We start from the raw sequence: 21,026 nt of genomic DNA on the forward strand, positions 1-21,026 counted from the left end.
TTAGTCAGTTATCAATCCAACGTGTACTTGGCCCTCTACCTACACATTACTCATTTCTTTTTGGTAGCCACTAAAACAAGTACACTGGTCAACTACAATGAAGCGTCATTTCTCAAAAAAAAAAAATCAGTATCATCAAGAAAAAAATAAAAGTTCATATCATAACATGCACTAGACTTTGTGACCCTCACCACAATTCACAGTTGTCATAAAAATGCACTGGGCAAAATATTTCCAAGTGACTGAGGTATTATAATTTAGCAAAAGACACAAAGCAGAAAACAGTGCCATTAGAGTCCATACTGACAGCAGGTAGGGTGGCAAAACCTAACGGAATTTACCATTCCTAGTAAACCTTCATTGTGGAGAAGTTTGGTTTCCATGCCCTTCCAGAAGCAATGAAAAATAATTCAGTCATGTTATTCAAAGTATGTGCACACAGCAAGTCACAGAACATGCACCTCCAAAGTTTAAAGGCAGTTTTACCTTAAGAGTTAAATTCAGAATCTATCCAAGCCTGCACAAAACCTCAACACTGAAGTACCACACAGAGGACCCATTTAGGCCCTCTAAACTAAAGATAAAAGGACGAACTCATGCCACAGACTACGCACATTAAATCTCAGAAGGAGCATGCAAAGACATCCATCATGTGGATTGCTGTGGCCTGGTTTTATACCAGAGTTCTTTAATACTTCCTTGGGAAGGTTTTTGCAATAGTATTAACACTACCCCAAAAGTTTAACACTGATGGAGAACCATAATATAGTCAAAGAAATCCAGAGTTCTATTACCCATTTTAATAAACAAGCTGCAAATGAAAACTTTGGCATCTGCTTTCCTGATGTGCTGCTCAAATGCCCAGAGTGTTTTTTTAGTACAGTTGCCCAAAGAGTTCACTCACCAAAAGTTGAGCAGACTTCCAAGTCAGTTACTACACTTTACACAGGGGAAGGAATCTGAAATGAGAATTCCTCATTAACAGCAGCACATTTTTATTTTCAGGTGTCTGCCAAACTCAACAGAACACAGCATTTGGCATGATATCCACATAGAGCAAGGAACAAACTCTGAAAATTACAAGTTTTCAGATATATATGGCCTACAAATACCGATGACGGACGTATTACAGTTGAGCATTGCCTACCATACCCCCCAATACGAGTAATTTAGCATTGTGAGATCGGACAACACAAATTCAGACTGTAAAAACCGAAAATACTAATGAGAAATTCAAAGTTTTCCCCAACTTTTGCTACTTTTATAAAGTAAAGGAACAACCCAAGAAGCAGCCTCAGCCCTGTGGGGTACATGAGAAACCTTTACATAAGCCAAGTTAGGATGACAGAAGTCCACCCAAAAGTGAAGTAAAGTGATTTTCCTTCCTGGTAATCCAAACACTGAAAGCACATACAAAAAAGGCATCATTGGAACAATTACTCCATTCATTTTTGTTTACAAGCTTATTTGCCTTTTCCTTCCTGCATCTCCCTCCTGTTATATCAGGATGGCTCAGTGGCATCCATTACCAAAAGTCCAAAGATAGATGCTAGAAACAGGACACAGTGGTCCATTAAAAAGACAAAAGAAGCACTTATCACTGAAATCGCCATACCTAGTGACTAGTGTCTTCATAGGTAGGTACTAGGCTATCAGCCCTAGGGTCTATACAAGCCCAGCCAAAAACGTACCCTGGCTTTTGCCACCCAAGAAAATTATTTTCCTGTGCCACTGTCGAGCAGAGTCACAGAAGTGATCCCTGGGGGGAATTTCCTATTTCCCATCTAATCAAGATTTTTCTTGAGTGCTAATGAAGAGCTTTGTTTGATATAGATTAGTATGGAAAGTCTCTGGGACAGGAATCTATCCCTCCTGCATTTTTTTTTAAACACACAACACCCCCCCCCGACCCCCGGAGGATTCCTTCCGAATCTTCACAAGTACCTTGGATTAGTAAAGGAAGAAGCGCATACAGGAACATTTCTGTCCACTAATAGGCATCTGTCTTTCAGGCCTTTTTGCATGGAGTCCTGAACAGAATCTTACCAGCAGATTAACAAAGTGGTCTATTTGAGCTTCCCACAGTTGGATCAAATCTTGGAAGATCCCGTGATCTAGTTTCCATTTGAGGGGGTCTGCAGTTGTCCCACTCAGCTTGTCTGCCACAATTTTGTTCTGAATGTAGGACACCTGTACAGCTAAATTGTGCTGTGAAGCTATATACAAAGGTAACATACCTGGTATTAAAGGGGGATATGGCCTAGTTTCCCTAAGCTTGATGTACCACATAACTGTGGCATTGAATCAAAGATGAGTGCATTAATCAGGGGAGGCGATCATGTGAGTCTGCTCCTGGTGTCTCATCACGCACCTTGTGCTTTTATCCCACCTGAAACTGCTCCCCAAGCAAAGTCTGAGGAGTCTGTCATGACAAGTTTTGAAACAAGGGAGAAGGGGGATCTGGACTCAGGCATACTTAAAGTCTCCAAGTGATTCCCCTTTAGAAAAAATCCCAGTACTGAAAGATAAAAAGGAAAGGAGTTTGTGCAGAGACCAAATTCAAGATGCCACTGTATCTTGTGTGGAATTTTGCAAATGGTATAGCGGGAATCAGAAGCAGTGAGAATCATAACCACCCTGAGATATTCCCTCACAGTAACCAGAGTCTGAGTGGAAAATGGCAACAGACCTAGACAGAATTTTTCCCGCTAGATGAAAAGCTCTGAACTGTTGTGTATAGCAGACATCGCAGAAACAATCCTATGGCAGGGAGAAATACTTAAATGTTCTCTTGAATACCAGCTTGCATAGTAGCTCTTCACCCAAGAGAAACTGAAATCATCTTCAAAGTGGCAGGAAAAACAGTCATTCAAATATGGGAAAAAAAACAAACACCCAGTGCAGTGGACAGTCCAAAGGGCAAGACATAGAACTGACAAGGTTGTGTTTGATCACATTAATGAAAACTTGAAGTCTGGGTGAATCTGAACACAAGTATCTTAAATATAATGTTACAAGGAACCTTGAATGAGGAGAGAACACATGCTAAAGCGACTTTCTGAATTTGGACACAATAGGGCTACTAAACAAACCACTGGTCTCAAAGCATTTTTGTTCTTTGGCACCAAAGACATCCCAGGTGGGAAAGGGGTTTTTTTTTATTAAAGGAAGGGGGAACTGGTTTTTACCAGTCCCTGGATAGGTGAAAACAAGAATCTGGTCTGGAGTCTGAGGAATTAATACCCCCCCCCCCAAAAGTGTGGGCATTCCCTCCCAGTGCCATCAGTAACACTGATTGTGAATCTTCAGAGCCCATCTGAAGATATGTTGCCCAAGAGAAGCAAAAGATTCAGACAAAAGAAAAAAATGGCTGCCAGGTTGGCAGGGGGAACATAGGTTCATAGGTTAGTACAAAGCTAACTGCCCTTGTGAGCCATTTTAAGCCTAGCCAATTACCCCTCATGAGACTCTAACCCTGTACCTTGTTTGTAAGGCAAACACCTTAACCATTAGGCCACCATCCCAACCCTCATGGTTCTTGCTTTTGATAGGTTTCCAGAATTCTTGTTCAAACCCCTACCATTTCTTCTTAAAATCTGTTCCCTTAGGATTTGTAAAAACAAGTTCATGTTTATCAGAATGGAAAATTTCAGGCCTTGTTTTCCCAAGGGACTCATTCCCTGCATCAGTTTACACTTCACCACAATTAAATCACCATTATAACAGAGGAACCAAAAAAATAAATAAAAATGAGAATCTCTAAGGAGAATTTATCTGGGAGGCTTGCAAAATACTACAAGGGCTATGGCCACACACTACAATCACAACAAAAACTTGAAAAACTATGAGCATGACCATTCATAATTCTGAAAAGTACAGTTTTGTAGCTACCATAAATGTAGATGTCCGATAGATATGCAACTGCAGTCATAACATATGGGTTGTCCTGCCTCAGGCAGCCCTCGGTCGGCCGGATTCCAAAGTCTGGGTCCGGCGTCTGCTGGTGTCGCCTCCTCTCAGACATCAGAACGGCTGAAGTATAAAGGCATCGGCCGACGCCATCTTCTTCAGTGTTTCTTGCCCCAGATGCCAGGTGCCCTTCCAAGGAAGGCTAAACTTGGTGAATGGATAAACAATTGCAGACATGCACAACAGTAATAAACAGATACACCATAAAAGACAGCCCCAGCTAATAGGGATAGGGGTAGTGGACCCATAAGGAAAGAGCAGAGGGGTAGGAGGGAGGGAAAATCCGACTGCAGTTGCATATCTATCGGACATCTACATTTATGGTAGATACAAAACTGTACTATGTCCTTCAAGAATGCAACTGCAGTCATAACATATGGGTTGAATACCATAGCCAAGCTGGGGGTGGTTGGATCCAAGAAAGGGATGGTGCAGCTAAAATGCCCTGCAGGACTGCCGAAGCAAATCCTGCTCGGGATCTGGAGTATAAAGGCAGGTTGTAGTGCTTGGTAAATGTATGCACGGAGCTCCATGTAGCAGCCTCTAGAATGTCCTTTGTAGCCAACTCCTCTTAGAAAAGCTGTGGATGTGGCTATAACTCTGGTGGAGTGTGGCCCAACATTGGCTGGCACACTTTTTCCATGAAAATAGTAACAGAATCTGATGCAGTGTCCAATCCATTTTGAAATGGTTTGTTTGGAGATTGCTTTTCCTTGTACTCCAGCAGCATAGGCTACAAACAGTTGGTCTTTGTTCTGTCCAAGTAGTAGCGTAGTTGCCTGTGTATGTCCAAAGTATGCAGCAGCTTTTCCCCCTTGTTTTGAGGATTGGGGAAGAAAGTAGGCAGGTGAATGGCTTGATTTAGAGACACACTAGACATTACTTTTGGCATGAATGAAGGACTGGTTCTTAGAGAGACTCTGTCCTGATGAAAAATGAGAAAGGGAGGTACTGCCATGAGTGCTTGTATCTCCGAGACTCTTCTTGCTGATGTTACTGCCAATAGGAAAACTGTTTTCCAGGAGAGAAATTGCATTTCTGAATATGCTGCTGGTTCAAAGGGAGGAAGAGTTAATTTTTCCAAGACGAAATAGAGGTCCCATGCAGGTACTGGTGGTTTTCTGGGAGGTTTGATATTCTTTATCCCTCTTAGGAACTGTCTTAGCAAGGGATGTGAAAACACAGGTGGGTCACAATTGTATTTTGCTGAGATTGCTGAAGCGTGAATTTTTATGGAAGAATATGAAAGACCACTATGAAACATTTCTGCCAAGTATTCCAATATCTGAGGTATGCTCATTACTGCTGCATCCTGACCCTTGTTGGCATTCCAGATGATGAATCTCTTCCACTTGGCTGAATAGGTTTTTCTGGTGGAAGGTCTGCGTGCTTCCAGTAGGATCTCTTGAACATTTTTGGAAAGAGATATGGGAAGGAGTTATGGAAACCTCCAGGCTGCCAGATGCAAGGATTTCAGGTTTTGATGAACAGTCCTGTAATTGTGCTGGGTTAGAAGCAGAGGCCATAGAGGCAGGGGCCACGGTTTGGTCCGAGTTATGCTCAACAGCAGTGGGTACCAGTGCTGCCTTGGCCAGTCTGGAACTATCAAAATGCCTGTTGGTTGTTCTGCTTTGATCTTCAGTACCACCTTGGTCAATAGTGGTAGAGGAGGGAATGCATAAATTGTTAGGGCATTCCAGCTGAAGGAGAGAGCATCAGTTTTCCAGGCTAGAGGATGGTGGGTCCTTGTACAGAACTTTTCCAGGTGATGATTCTGGTGAGAAGCAAAGAGATCTATGTCCGGTCTTCCCCATGCCCTTGTTATTTGTGAGAAAATGTGAGGATGCAGCCTCCATTCGTGCGGATCCAAGAAATTTCTGCTTAGCCTGTCCGTCAGAACATTGTCCTTGCCTGGCACAAACTGGGATTGCAAGTGGATCTTCAAACTCTGGGAGTTCTCCCAAAGAATCATTGTTAAATCTGCAGAGGGAATAAGAATGAGTACCCCCCTGCTTGTTTATATACCACATGACAGTGGTGTTGTCTGTCCTTATGACCTTGTTGAAGTGATTTTTTGAAAGACTATTGCGTGCATCACTGCCAACATCTCTTTTTGATTTATGTGCAGATGCCTTTCCCTTGGGGTCCATTGCCCTTGAATGCATCTGTCCTCCATGTGCGCCCCCCATCCATGATCTGAGGTGTCTGTTGTAATGACTTGACTTGTTTGAGGTTTGTTGAAAGACATGCCTTTGTTCAAATGACTTGCTTGAGCCCACAACAAGAATTCTCTTTGCAGACAGGGAATGAGCGGGATTATGTCTTCTAGGCTTTGGCTGTGTTGGGACCATAAGCTTTTTAAGTACCACTGCAGCTTTCTCATATGAAGTCTTGCCAAAGGTATAAGAAGAATGCAAGACGCCATGAACCCCAAGGCCTGCAGGAATTTCCTTGCAGACAACTAAGAGAGCTGTGCTAGGCCTTTGAAGTACTCTGGTAACTGCTCTTGTTTCTCCTCTGTGAGAAAGATCATTTGTGTTTGTGTCCAGTTTGGCTCTGAGGAAAATAATCTGTTGGGATGGCAGTAGTTGATTTTTGAATGTTGACTGTGTATCCCAAGGCCTGTAGTAATTGAATGACATAGTCCAAGTTTGTTATCAAGGTTTGTTTGTTGTCTGCTTGTATAAGGCAATCGTCCAGGTAGGGGTATATTTGAATCCCCTGGAGCCTGCAGTGTGCCACTACTGATGCCAGGTGTTTCGTGAACACTCTGGGCACAGTAGATAAGCCAAACGGCAATGCTGGGAATTGATAATGCTCTGTCCCTGCAAGAAATCTGAGGTATCTTCTGCAACTGCGTCTGATTGGGACATGCAGGCAAGCCAAACGGCAATGCTGAGAATTGATAATGCCCTGTCCCTGCAAGAAATCTGAGGTATCTTCTGCAACTGTGTCCGATTGGGACATGCAGGTATGCCTCCTTGAGGTCCAGTGTGTCCAGCCAAGACCACTTGCCTAGCAGGGGAAGGAGTTGCTGTAACGTCAGCATTTTGAACTTTGGCACAATGAGAAAAGTATTTAGAGTAGACAAGTCCAGTATAGGCCACCATTTGTTTCCTTTTCTTGGAACAAGGAACAGTCTTGAATAAAATCCCTGGCCTTGTTCCTGAGGAGGGACCTTTTCTATTGCTTTTATTTTTAACAGCTAAAATCCCTGGCCTTATTCCTGAGGAGGAGCCTTTTCTATTGCTTTTATTTTTAACAGCTTTGAGACTTGAATGAGTGCCTCTGCCCTTTGATGATGTGGCAGGCTTGGCATGCCTTGTCGGTAAAGTATGGAAGTGGAATCTGTAACCTTTGTCTATTAAATCCAGAATCCAGATGTCCTTGGTTAAGATGTGCCAGTTCTTTGAGAATAAGGATAATTTTCCGCCTAAAGGTGCTTCTCTTTGAGCCTCAGTCGGCGGTGTGAAAGTAAAGTCATTGCGATTGTCCTTGTGGTGCACTTCTTTGATTTGGTGGTTGCCATTGGCGGCCCCTGTAGGAGCCTCGATATTGCCCTCTACCTCGAGCACGCCTGTTTTTTTCCCCTTTGAAACTTGTTAGTGTCTGGAAAGAACCAATTCTTTGAAGGCCAATTCTTGCTGAATCTGAGTGGCTGAACCTGGAGGAAATCTTTGACTGTCTGTAGCCTTTTCCTCAATGGACTTCAACACATCTTGTGCATTAGCACCAAAAAGCTTCTGTTTTTCTAGAGGTGCATCCAGTAACTTTACTTTAACATGGTCTGGCAGTGGCTGTTCTTTCCACCAAGCATGTCTACGTATAACAGCCCCTGTCATAGCTGCCCTACATGAAGCCTCCAATGCATCATAACCACACTGAAGAAAATGATTGCTAACCTGCAGAGTGTTATGAACCAGATCCTGCAACGCCTTTCTATCTATAGGCTCAGGAGAGGTTAGCTTTTTCTGCAAATCATCCAGTAAACAATCCTGGTACTGAAACATATGAAAAAGGCAGTTAGTGACCTCCTGGCAAGGGTGGAAGAGGTATAAACTTTTTTACCCCATCTCTCCAGGGACCTTGCTTCCCTATCTGCTGGCAGAGGATTCTTGGCTGAGGAGGTAGCCTCTCCTTTGGGGCCCTGTGAAATAGTTTCTAGATCCACAGAGTGGACCTTAAAGAGATGCTTGTGAGTGTCCGGGACTCTGTAATATCAGTCCGGCTTGACAGGAGCAGGAGGGAGAGAATCAGGGGAAGCACTGGAGTCGGAGAAAACATCATCCAGGACATCCATCACTGGAGGGATAGCTAAAGGTCTGTGCTGGGGTAACTTAAGGAAAGTACGTAGCCTTTTCCTAGAACCAGAAAATTCCTGACCCTGCCACTTAAAATGTTCCCTCAGAGTGGAGGACTTCACCGAAAGAAAAATCCTCTGGAGGAGAGGCAGAGGGAATAGATTCCTTAGCATCAGAGTCCTCAAAGGCCTGGAAGGATTCTTCTTGGGAATCTGAATGCTCCGAATCCCCAGAGGCTTCATCTGAAGAGAGGCCGTCAGCCTGCTCAGTTCTAGGCCTTTTTTCTGCAGGCGGCTGAGAACCTCTGTCTGGGTGAGGCTGAGACCCCCTAAGAGAGAAGATCTGCAGCAAGAGACATGATCTATCAGAAGGGGCCTGGGCAGTAGGTTTAGGATGGGCCTTGGCCTGGCTGGCGGCCTTAGCACATGCAAAGGCATTGATGGACATGGATACAGGAGGCCTAGCTGCCCCACGTGCAGGAGTAACTTTGTCCACGGGAGATCCAGAACTTCGGTTTCTGGAGGAAAAAAGTACAGTTTTGTACCTACCATAAATGTAGATGTCCGAACAGGATAGCATCTGCAGTCCTAACAAATGGGTTATCCTGTCCTGCCCTTCGGTCGGCCGGATTCCAAAGTCTGGGTCTGGCCTCGGCTGGTGTCGCACTTCACCCGACGTAGTCTCTGCTGGTCTTCGGGTATAAAGGCATCAGCCGACGCCATTTTCCTCAGTGTTTCTTGCCCCAGATGCCAGTTGCCCTCTGATAGCTAAATTTATGGGTAAATGCCAATGTTTCCCAAAAAATGCAAACACAAAAAATAAACATGTATGTACATATATATATATATATATATATATATATATATATATATATATATATATAAAAACAAATACACCATAAGAGCCCCCCCCCCCCCAGCTAGCTATTAGGAGGGCAAATACCCTAGGAGTACCACAGAGGGGAAGGAGGGTGGGTAATCCTGACTGCAGATGCTATCCTGTTCGGACATCTACATTTATGGTAGGTACAAAACTGTACTATGTCCTTCAAGGATGCATCTGCAGTCCTAACAAATGGGTAGAATACCACAGCCAAACTAGGGGAGGAGGAAGAATAATTATGGTGTAGTTAGGATCCCTTGCAAAACAGCAGTGGCAAACCCTGCTCGGGATCTACAGTATAGAGGCAAGTTGTAATGCTTGGCAAATGTATGCACGGAGGTCCAAGTAGCCGCCTCAATAAGGTCCTTGGTAGCCACTCCTCGTAAGAAAGCTGTGGTAGTGGCTGTAGCCCTTGTAGAATGAGGTCTTATGTCCTGTGGAATTTGCTTTCCATGGTAGGAGTAACAGAATCTTATGCAATTTCCTATCCACTTGGAGATTTGTCTGTTTGGAAATTGCTTTTCCTTCCCTTCCTGTTGCATAAGCTACTAAAAGCTGGTCAGTTTTTCTATTGCCTTTGGTTCTGTCCAGGTAGTAACGCAACTGTCTATGTACATCCAAGGTATGCAGCAGTCTTTCCCCCCTGTTCTGTGGATTGGGAAAGAAGGTAGGTAGGTGGATTGCCTGGTTTAGAGAAACTCTGGATACCACCTTAGGCATAAATGTAGGATTAGTTCTCATGGACACTAACTTGATGGAAGATTAGGAAGGGTTGTACTGCCATTAAAGCTTGTAGTTCCGAAACCCTTCTTGCTGAAGTAATTGCCAGTAGGAAAGCAGTTTTCCAGGATAGGTGTTGAAGATCTGCTGTTGCTGCTGGTTCGAATGGAGGGAGTGTCAATTTTTCTAGCACAAAGTTCAAGTCCCATGCTGGTAATGGTGGTTTCCTAGGAGGTTTTACATTCTTGATTCCTCTGAGGAACTGCCTGAGTAGAGGATGTGAGAAGACAGGGGGATCGAAGCTGTATTCTGCAGAAATAGCTGATGCATGTATCTTGGAGGAATAGGACAGGCCTGTATGGAGAAGCTCTGCCAAGTACTCCTGCATAGTTCCTTCTTGTTGAAGGTCTGCGGGCCTCAAGGATTACGTCTTTAACCCTTTGGGATAAATCTGGGTTGCAGAGTTTTTAGGTTCGGATGCAGGATGTTGTAATTGCTCTGAGTTAACATCAAAGGAATCAGGGGCAGTGTCCATGTTTCTCCCCGACACATGCTCCTCAGCAATGGATACCAATGTTGTCTTGGCCAATTTGGAGCTACCAGAATTATCCTTGGACGTTCCTCTTTGATTTTCAGTAGTACCTTGTGCATCAAAGGAAGAGGTGGAAATGCATATGCTGTCAGGCCTTTCCAATTGAAGGATAGAGAGTCCACATTCCATGCAAGTGGGTGGTATGTCCTTGTGCAGAATTTCTTGAGCTGGTGATTGAGTGGGGATGCGAATAGGTCTATTTGTGGAATTCCCCATTTCTTTGTGATGGCCTTGAAGATGTCCGGGTGTAGCATCCATTCGTGAGCATCCGAGGTAGTTCTGCTTAACATGTCTGCTAGGATGTTTTCTTTTCCCGGTACAAATATTGCCTGTAACTGGATGTTGTAGCTCAGAGCCATATTCCATAGGTCCAGAGTCATTCGGCATAGGGGGTATGAATGAGTGCCTCCCTGTTTGTTGATGTACCACATGACTGTGGTGTTGTCTGTCCTTATTAAATGGCCTTCTTTGAGGAATGGTCTGAAATTCTGGATTGCTAGTTTTACTGCCAGCATTTCTTTTTGATTTATGTGCAGGTGCAGCTGGTCTGGAGTCCATAATCCTTGTATGCATTTGTCCAGCATGTGTGCCCCCCAACCTAGGTCTGAGGCATCCGTTGTGATGGTTTGGCTTGCTTGAAAGTTGTGGAAGGGCAAGCCTGGGTTTGACTGGCATGCTTGAGCCCACCATAGGAACTCTTGTTTCAGGCATGGGATTAGTGGTATTTCGGTTTCTAAGCTGTGCCTGTGTTGAGACCAAATTCTTTAGGTACCACTGTAGCTTTCTCATATGCAGTCTGGCATGGGGGACCAGGATTATGCATAATGCCATGAAGCCCAAGGCCTGCAGTACTTTCCTTGCTGCTAGTTTGTTCTGCTTTGTTAATGCCAAGAAGTAAAGAGGGAGTTGTTCTTGTTTTTCTGCAGTTAGGAATGCCATCTGTTTTACTGTGTCCAATTCTGCACCCAAGAATGTTCTTGTTTGGGATGGTATCAGTCTTGGCTTTTTTAAATTGACTGTGTATCCCAGGGCTTGTAGTAAGCAAATGACTCTTAAGTCTTTTGTCAGCTTGCTTTTGTTGTCCGCTTGTATCAGGCAGGTATGGATAAATTTGGATTCCCTGTAGCCTGCAATGAGCGATTACTGATGCCAGGCATTTTGTGAATACTCTGGGCGCAGTAGATAAGCCAAAGGGCAATGCTGAGAATTGATAATGCTCTGATCCTGCAAGAAATCTGAGGTATCTTCTGCAATTTGGTCGTATGGGGACGTGCAGGTATGCCTCCTTGAGATCTAGAGTTACCAGCCAACACTCCTTGCCCAGCATGGGAAGAAGTTGCTGTAGGGTCAGCATTTTGAATTTTGGAACAATGATGAATGTGTTTAAAGCGGACAGGTCGAGAATAGGTCTCCAACTTTTCTCTTTTCTTGGTACTAGGAAGAGTCTGGAGTAGAATCCTTTGCCCTGTTCTGTAGGTGGTACCCTTTCCACAGCTCTCATCTTTGTTAATTGAGCTATCCGTTTTAGAGCTTCTGTTTTTTGGTTTGGAGGTAGGCTTGGCATTCCTCTTTTTTCTGGTAAGCTGTGGAAATGAAACCTGTAGCCTTGGTCTATAGTTTGCAAAATCCACTTCTCTTGTGATATAGTGCCAATTTTTTAAAAATAAGGCTAACTTTCCGCCTAAGGGTGCTGCTATTTGTTCCCTGGTAGGCGGTGTCAGAGCCAAGTCACTGATTGTCCTGTTGCAGTGGTTGTGTCTGTGCCTCGTTGGTTATTGCCTTGCCACTGGCGTCCTCTGTAGGCACCTCCTCTGGATTGATTTCTGCCTATGGAACGTCTATTCCTGCCTCTCTGAGATTTAGAGGAGTCTGGAAAGGACCAATGTTTGGAAGGCCAGTTCCTGCTAAACCTTGGGGGCTGAACCTGTAAGAAATCTTTAACTGTTTGTACAGATTTTGCCTTCTCTTCCATTTTCTTCATTACTTGCTGGGCAGGAGAACCAAATAGACTGACCTTATCCATAGGAGCATCTAATAGCTTTGCTTTAACATGATCCGGCAAGACCTGTTCTTTCAACCATGCATGCCTTCTTATAACTGTGCCAGTCATGGCTGATCTAAATGAAGCCTCCAGTGCATCATAGCCACATTTTAAAGAATGGTTACTAACCTGCTGAATGTTATTCACCATTTCTAAAACATATTTCTTATCTAAGGAATCAGAGGACAGTTTCTTAGTTAACTGATCAAGCATAAACTCTTGGTATTGGATCATATGAAACTGACAGTTCAGAGCTCTAGCTGAGAGAGTAGCAGAGGTGTAAACTTTTTTACCCCATCTCTCTAAGGACCTGGATTCCCTATCAGAAGGGAGAGGGTTTTTTGCTGAGGTCGAAGCTACTGCCTTAGGCCCCTGGGAGATAGTCTCAGGATCTGCAAAAAAGGAGCCTTGTATAAGTGGTGGAGTGTCCGGTACCCTGTAATACCTATCGGGCTTAGCAGGGGCTGGAGGTAAAGTATCAGGAGCAGTGCAAACATCATTAAATGCATCATCCACAACAGGAAGAACTGGAGGTATAGCTAAGGGCCTATGTTGCGGTAAGTGTAAAAAGGTCCTAAGCCTTTTTCTTGAATCTGAGAAATCTTGTCCCTGCCATTGGAATTGCTCTCTCATGGCATGTAAGGTTTCCCCAAAGGAAAATTCCTCTGGTGGAGAGGCAGAAGGAATAGATTCTTCAGCATCGGAATCTTCATAAGTAGAAAGAGGAGCCTCTGGATGGTCTGTATTGTCTGAATCATCAGAAGAGTCATCTGAGGACACTGGCTCAGGGGGCTCTGCTCTAGGTCTCTTTTCTGGAGGCTGAGAGGCCCTGTCTGGGTGAGACTGGGATCCCCTGATTAAAGAGATGAGATCCTCTGCCAGAGGCAGCATTTGAGAACTGGAGCTAGGCCTGTGAGGGGGGCTCAACAGGCACTGGCTTGGCAGTTTTGGCTGCTTTAGCCCTGGCAAAGGCCTTAATAGACATGGCTGCAGGAGGCCTAGCAGCACCAGGTGCTGGGGTAGAGACATCCAAAGGGATGGTGTCCGAAAATTCTAGGGAAACCACATTAGTAGGCAAAACTTCAGAGGCCGATTCAACTAGGGTAGAAGGAGCCTCGGTAGTAGTCATGGATTCGGCTGAAGATTGAACCGTTTGCTCGGTTTCGGCCGAAACCGAGACACTCGCGGTTTGCTTAACCGTGGTTTCGGCCGAAACCACGGACCGCGAGTGTCGGTCTTTTTCTTTGCGTTTCTTAACAATTTGGGTAGTCGGAGGATCCGACGGCATAATGTACGCAAAATCTGCGCCTACGCGTTCGTCGGTTGAAGGAAGCACAGGCTAAACAAGCTGCTACGTCGTGGTCTGGGCCTAAACAAGGTAAGCAGTAAGAGTGGAAATCTTTATGAGGTATTTGTTTCCCACAAGTTAAACAGTTATTCACTTTTTCTGGCATCGGCTGAGGCAAGAAAGAGTCCCCAACGGGGTACTTAGCTTTTAGAAGTCTTCGAAGTAGTATTCGGTAGTAGTAATCTCTGGATCTGACCGACCGGCACTTGCGAACAGCTTCTGCTTCGGGCGCCACGCGGCAAGAAAGACTGAGGAAAATGGCGTCGGCTGATGCCTTTAAACCCGAAGACCAGCAGAGATGACGTCTGGTGAAGTGCGACACCAGCCGAGGCCAGACCCAGACTTTGGAATCCGGCCGACCGAAGGGCTGCCTGACGACAGGACAACCCATTTGTTAGGACTGCAGATGCATCCTTGAAGGACATCTAGCACCCCACCCAAGTACCATGTTCAATCATAGCCTCACCTCAGGCTTTGTGCCCAATGGATGGCGCACAGCAACAGTTATCCCACTCCACAAAGGGGGAGCCACCATGGACCCCAGGAACAACCGCTCCATTAGCCTGGTCTGCAAGGATATGGAGCGCATCATCATCAGAACTTATAAATTGGTAATCTCCAAACTCTGGACCTTACCCCAGTTCGGGTTTGTAAAAGGCAGATCAGACTTCTTCGAAGCAGTCACCAAAGCCGTAGACGAGTGTAAGGTGGTACACAGCCTATCTAGATCACGCCAAGGCTTTAGACACCATTCCCCACTCTGGAATTATAACCAAACTCCAGAAACCAATTATAAATCCCTATGTCACAAGAAGGCTTGTCAACTGGCTCACTGACAGAACCCACACTGAAAGTAGCAGACCAAATCCAACTTCAGACCAGGAGTACCACAGGGTTCAGTCCTACGTCCTGTTCTGGTATCTACTTAGGTACAGGCTAACACATGCCTTTAGCTAACAGTTCACAGATGACTGCAAACTAGGAGCCATAATCAAACTGTGGACATCCTACAAAAGGCCCTCACCGAGACAAACTGCCTGATGTCAAAGCCATAGCCTCAATCTCAACACCAAAAAGTGCATGGTCATCCCTTCTGGTAAAAACTCTGCACCCATGAACTACCACATAGGCGGTAGTCTATTTAACACCAAAAGTGTGATGAAACTTGGGGCGCAGGTGGACAGTAGTCTCTCCTTTGATAAACACATTGCCACAGTAGTCAGGAAATCCTACGTGGCACACCTCATCACAAAAGGTTTCTCATCCAGGATAAAATAGGTAATTGTTCCCCTCTAATCACTCAGACCCATTATAGAGTACAACACCCCTTTGGTATGTACCTCACAAGAAATCTACAACTGGAAAGGCCACAGAAATACCTCACAAAGAGGATTACCTACCTCACAGATGCCCTACGCACACAGTCTCAACTCAAACTTTACTCGCATATCACCTACTCAGAGGCGATTTCTGCCTAACATACGAAGCTGTCTCAAACCCAGAGCTGTTGGACATGCTCCACGTAAAGAAATCCCAATCCCACTGAGCTACACGCTCTAGGGACCTAAACCTAGTCACCACAATAAACAGAACATGCTGGAAAGATAGACTTCCCATACTCTGGAACTACCCATCTATATCAAACAAAGCACCTCATTAGAACAAACAAAATCTTGATGACTGGACGGGAAATAGGAAATTCACCCTGGGGATCACTTCTGTGGCTCTGCTTGACAGGGGCACAAGAAAATTTTCTTGGGTGGCAAAAGCCAGGGTACCATTTGGCTAGGTTTATATAGGCCCTAGGGCCAATAGCCTAGTACCTACCTATGAATCTATATTATCTGCCATCAATGGTTACATTTACTCTGTGGACTTCAAAATACACATGTGCTCCAATATAAAAGGACAAGTCAGTGGGAATCTCTTATGGATCTGTGTGACCAGATATGCATCCTCCTCCTGGTAGAGGGTCACAAAAAAGCAAAAACAGACCAGACCTTTTAAGGGACATCAGTGCACCTAGTTGATAAGGTTGCCACTTTTCTGCAGTTCTGTGTGGTGCATGGGGGGGGGGTTAATGGTAAATGTGTGGATACTTTAAGAAAAATATTTGGACGCTTCTGTAAATATCAAAGTCTGATACTACACTTAAGCTATCAAAACCTATGAAATTAACATTTAAAGCTTAGCATTTCAAAACTGTTACTGCTTATCTAAATTTGTCAAGAGTTTCCTTTAAACCATTGACTAATTGCTTTGTTCTACTATGTGAGGGGAGTGTTGAGTTCTCTTCCCCCTCTGGAGTAACGGTGGAACAGTTGCACAGCATTCTGTCCTTTTTAATATCGGCTACTGTGTTCCTGACATTAGCAGGATTAATTGCCCATCTAAGACTGACATCAGTACCCGACGGGGTAAACTATACATTTCACTGTATGTGTCATGCAGGCAAACACTTCCTCTAAGTATGCGAGAAGCTGACTTTCCCTTCCTTAGATTCTAATTCAAGAAAGGTTTTTTAAAAGTACAAGCAGGTTTCTGGTACGTAACACAACACTGGAATCCTACTGTAGGGAGAAGAGAAACCCAAGGATTGAGAATTGATAGATAAAGGACAGACATGTTCTGTGGGGGCAATGGGGGGGACCCTTTTAGTAATCTGAACAGTCTAGAGAAATTGATAGTCCAGATCATGGCTTGTCTACACCTACACGCCTCCTTGTCTTAAGAAAGAGAAGCTGTTCAACAGTCAAAAGCCCCAACTTTAGTGGAGCCTCCAGATCTGCAACTCATCTACCAGTCCGGGCAACAAGCCCTGTTCAACTCTACTCTGCACTGTCAAATCTACCACAACACCAAGGGACCAAAGTCAATACAACCGACTCGAAAATTCAGCAAAGATGGCCCAGCAATGAAAACCAAAAAGTACAGTTTTGTACCTACCATAAATGTAGATGTTAGAGGATCCACATTGCTGCAGTCCTAACTATTGGGTAGTCCGCTGTCCAGTCGGCCCGAATGCCAAAGTATATGGCTGACGTCGGTCAGGGCGCATTAGACTGACGTCAGTACGTCAGGGTACTAATGCGCATGACCGACGTCATATCCTCAGTCTTTTCTTGCCCCAGATGTCAGAAGACCCTGAAAAGATAAGGCCAAAAGCCAAAAACTCCCAACATACCTGCACCAAAATATATGTACAATATATACAAAATTAGCAGAATATAACCTCACCTACACAACCACCCCTAAACACAGAGGGGAAGGAGGGAGGTAAATTGGACTGCAGCAATGTGGATCCTCGAACATCTACATTTATGGTAGGTACAAAACTGTACTATGTTCTTCATTCCACATTGCTGCAGTCCTAACTATTGGGTAGAATCCCAAAGCAGAGGTAAGGGAGGCTGGCAAATCATAAGGAAGCAGGAACTGACAACATGCCTTGCAAAATAGCTGTGGCAAAACCAGCCCTAGACTTAGAGTAGAGAGGAAGGTGATAATGCTTAGAGAAAGTATGCACTGAACTCCAAGTAGCTGCCTCCAAAATATCCTTTGTTGCCACCCCTTAGAAATGCTGTTGAAGTGGCAGTAGCCCTAGTGGAATGAGGCCTAATCCCAGCTGGAATCTCCTTGCCATGATGGGAATAACAAAATGCAATGCAACACCCAATCCACCTAGAAATAGTTTGTTTTGACACAGGCTTGCCCTGCGAACTCAAAGCAAAAGAAACAAACAACTGCTGAGACTGCCTAAAATCCTTAGTCCTGCTCAAATAATAACGCAATTGCCTGTGTACATCTAAAGTGTGCAAAATCTTTTCCCCTTTATTTTGGGGATCTGCATAAAAAGTAGGCAAATGAATAGTTTGGTTTAAAGCCACACTAGAAACCACCTTAGGCATAAAGGAAGGATTAGTACGTAAAGATACCCTATCCTTATGAAAAATCAAAAAAGGCTCCACTGCCATAAGGGCCTGCAACTCAGAAACCCTTCTTGCAGAAGTAATGGCCAATAAAAAAGCAGTCTTCCATGACAAGTATTTCAAGTCAGCAGTAGCCGAGGCTCAAAAGGTTGTAGAGTAAGTTTCTCCAACACAAAATTGAGATCCCAAGCAGGAGTAGGAGCTCTACGTGGGGTCTTATATTCTTTGCCCCTCTAAGAAATTGCTTGAACAAAGGATGCGAAAACAATGGTGGGTCACAATCATAGTGAGCTGAAATTGCTGCAGCATGAATCTTAATGGAAGAGAGAGACAAACCTTTGTCCAATAACTCAGTAAGATATTGAAGAGCCACACTCAGATTTGGCTCCGAAATCTCCAAATTGTTTGCTGCACTCCAAAATAAAAATCTCTTCCATTTTTCTGCGTACACTTTCCTTGTACTAGGTCTCCTGGCTTCCATAAATCACATTTAAAACTTGAGGAAGTTGAGACCTGCTGTCTTTCAAAACAGAATATGCCAGGCTGTTAGATGAAGAGAATGTAGCTTGACATTGAGCAGGTGACCGTCTCTCTGAGACAACAGGTGTGGAATCGAGGGTAAAGGCCATGGAGGCTTCTTTACCAGACTCCTCAGTAATGGGTACCAGTGCTGCAGAGGCCAATCTGGAGCTATTAAAATCATCCTTGGCTTGTCTTGTCTGACCTTTAGAAGCACCTTTGGAAGAAGAGGCAGAGGTGGAAACGCATACACATGAAGATTTTTCCAACTGAAAGAAAGAGCATCCACTTTCCAAGCTGTGTGATGAAACCTCTTTGTGCAAAACTTTGGCAGCTGGTGGTTTAGTGGAGAAGCGAACAGATCTATGTCTGGAGTTCCCCAGGACACTGTCAATTTGAAATACATGAAGATCCAGTTTCCACTCGTGGGGATCCATGATTTGTCTGCTTAACACATCTGCTAAGGAGTTCTGTGCTCCTGGCAGAAACCTTGCCTGAAGAGTTAGTTGCAAGCTGAGCGCAGTCTCCCATAAAATCATTGCTTGCCTGCACAATGGGTAAGAATGTGTTCCCCCTTGTTTGTTGATGTACCACATGACAGTTGTGTTGTCTGTTAGAATCAACACCTGCCCTGGAAGTAGTAACTCCTTGAAAGCCATTAATGCAAACTGGACTGCTAACATCTCCTTCATATTGATATGTAGATGCTGTAGTCTGGCAGGCCACTTGTCTTGTATCCACTTTCCATTTAGATGAGCGCCCAAGCAATGTCTGAGGCATCTGTCGTTAGAATCTGACTCGCCTCTGGCCGGGTCACAGAGAGTCCCTTGTTTAGGTGACATTCCTGAGCCCACCACAAAAATTCCTTTTGAATGCAAGGTATTATTTGAATGACAGTGTCCAAATCCTGGCAGTGCTGTGTCCATACATTTTTGAGATACCATTGTAGCTTCCTCATATGCAGTTTGGCATTGGGAAGCACCAGAATACAAGATGCCATGAACCCTAAGGCTTGAAGGACTGTCCTTGCAGTCAGCCCGGACTGAAGAGATAGTTGATGGAAGTAACTGGAAAGATTCTTTTGTTTGTCCGGGGTTAAAAAGGCCATCTGGGCTGCTGTATTCAGTCTCACACCCAGAAAGCACATGTCTTGAGAGGGTACTAGACTTGACTTTATTTCGTTCACAGAATACCCTAGGCATCTTAGCACTGCTATGACATATTCCAGATGCTGTAGAAGGTCTTCCTTTTCTTGAGCCAGAATCAGGCAATCGTCCAAGTAAGGGTAGATTTGAATCCCTTTTAGCCTGAAGTAAGCTATCACTGGAGCCAGAACCTTTGTGAATACTCTGTGCAGTAGATAAGCCAAAGGGCAATGCAGAGAACTGATAATGAGAACTTCCAGCTCGAAAACGCAGATACTTTCTGCAACTTAATCTTATAGGCACATGAAGGTAAGCTTCCTTGAGATCTAAAGTTACCATCCAGTGATCTTTGCCCAGTAGAGGTAAAAGCTGTTGTAACGTCAACATTTTGAACTTGGGAATGTCCAGATAAGTGTTGAGGATAGATAAATCCAAAATTGGTCTCCACGTGTTCCCCTTCTTCGGTACAAGGAACAGGCGAGAATAAAATCCTAGGCCTCTTTCTGGCACAGGAACTGGCTGAATGGCCCCTATTTGGAGTAACAGAGAAATTTGCTTGTGCGCCTCTTGTCTTTGTAGAGGAGGAATGTCTGGCATGCCTTTGAAAGGAGGCAAGGTATGGAAATAAAACCTGTAACCGTGGTGAATGATATCCAGAACCCATCTGTCTTGGGTAATTAAATCCCAATTTTCTTTGAAGAGAGACAGCCTTCCTCCCAACGGTGCTGCCAGGCGAGAATGAACTGGCAGCTGAAAAGGCAGGTCATTGGGTCTGCTTACGAAAGGACTGACCCCTGCCCTCCCCATAAGTCTGAGCAGGGGAACTCCCTGTCCTAGGCCTAAAAGAACCCTGAGCTCTGCCCCTACCACGTCTAGACCTACCCCTAGACTGGGAATCATAAGCAGGAAAAGTCCAACCCTTAGCAGGCCAATTTCTACTAAACTTCGGAGGCTGCACCTGTAAAAAATCTTTAACAGTTTGCATAGATTTAGCCTTGTCCTCCATTTTCTTCAAAACTGCTTCCACAGGCGAACCAAACAACACATCAGACTGCAAAGGAGCATCCAAAATCCTTGTCTTAACATGCTCAGCTAAGTTCTGATCTCTCAACCAGGCGTGCCTACGAAGAACAGAACCAGTGGCAGCCACCCTGGAGGAGGCCTGCACAGCATCAAAACCACATTGCAAGGAATGTTTACCCACCTGTTCAGACACATGAACTAAATCCTGCAACTCTTTACAGTCAATACCTTCCGCCAGAGCATCCACCTTAGAGTTCAACTGTGAAAGAAGATAATTCTGATATTTTAACATGTGAAACTGACAATTCAACGCCCTCATGGCTAAAGTGGAAGAAGTATACACTTTCTTTCCCCATCTATCCAAAGCCCTTGCCTCTATCAGGAGGGACAGGATTTTTAACAACTGAGGCCTTTACACCTTTAGGCCCCTGAGAGACAGTTTCCGGGTCTGCCCTAGGACTCTTAAAAGATACTTATGAGCTTCAGGCACCCTATAATACCTATCCGGTTTAACTGGGGCAGGAGGCAAAGAATCAGGATTCAGGAAGCCTCTGCAA

The 21,026-nt window shown here is 44.5% G+C and overlaps 1 protein-coding gene across 7 annotated transcripts in view; it reads right to left on the bottom strand.

The window, feature by feature from the left end:
• SLTM (SAFB like transcription modulator) overlaps positions 1 to 21,026 on the bottom strand; it is a 738,342-nt gene that overhangs the window by 664,731 nt on the left and 52,585 nt on the right. The window lies entirely within an intron of this gene.

This window comes from Protopterus annectens, chromosome 7.part1 (genome assembly GCF_019279795.1).
Source record: "Protopterus annectens isolate FY-2018-M chromosome 7.part1, PAN1.0, whole genome shotgun sequence".
NCBI lineage: Eukaryota > Metazoa > Chordata > Ceratodontiformes > Protopteridae > Protopterus > Protopterus annectens.